This window comes from Elephantulus edwardii, unplaced genomic scaffold, assembly GCF_000299155.1.
Source record: "Elephantulus edwardii isolate Elephantulus edwardi_28Jun2011 unplaced genomic scaffold, EleEdw1.0 scaffold00177, whole genome shotgun sequence".
In the NCBI taxonomy this organism is placed as follows: Eukaryota; Metazoa; Chordata; class Mammalia; order Macroscelidea; family Macroscelididae; genus Elephantulus; species Elephantulus edwardii.
Genome location: NW_006399927.1, coordinates 5,850,140 through 5,851,083, shown reverse-complemented (window position 1 = coordinate 5,851,083; position 944 = coordinate 5,850,140).

Genomic DNA, 944 nt, shown 5'->3' with positions numbered 1-944 from the left:
TGTGGTGCTGGAGAAGAGTATTGAATGTACCATGGACTGCCAAGAAAACAAACAGATTCATCCTGGAGAGGGTTAAATCAGGCTACTCCTTGGAGGTAAGGATGCTGGGGCTTTGTCTGACATACTTTGGACATGTTGTAAGGAGGGACAGGCCCTTGGAGAGGGACATCATGCTTGGGGTGATGGAGGTACAGCACAGGAGGGGAAGACCCTCTATGAGGTGGATTGATTCAATGATTGGGGTAATCGGAATGGGTGTGTCAGAGGCAGTGCAATTGGCACAGGATAGAGCAGGGTTTAGGGCTGTTGTAAATAGGGTTGCAAGCAATTCAACGGCACATAACAACAACAATAACAACAACATGTTCCCAGTAGTGGAACTGATGTGTCAAATAGTATTTCTCTTTCCAATTTTTTAAGAAAGCACCAGACTGCATTCTATAGTGGCTGTATTGTTTTACATTGCCACCAGAGTGAATAAGATTTCCAATCCTCCCACAACCTCACCAGCATTTGTTGTTTGCTGCCCTGTTGAACTTCGCTATTTTTGCTGGGGTGAGATGGTATCTTATAGCTGTTTTTATTTGCTTCACTCTGATAGCTAGGGATTTTGAACACTTCTTCAAGTGTTTGGTTGTCTGAATGTCTTCTTTCATGAAGTGTCTATTCATATTTTGTGTGCATTTTAGAACTAGTTTGTTTACATTTTTTCTTGTTGAGGTGCTGAAGTAGGCTATAAATTTTAAATATGAATCCATCATCAGATATGCCATTTCAAGTATTTTTTCTCAATCTGTGATTTTCTGTTTTACCCTGTTGAAGTTTGTTTAAATGCATAGGGATTTGATTCTTAGACGGTTCCATTCATCTATTTTATTCTCTACTGGATATAGAATCAAAGACTATAAAATTCATCAGAGAAAAGCTAGCAACAACTCAAAAAG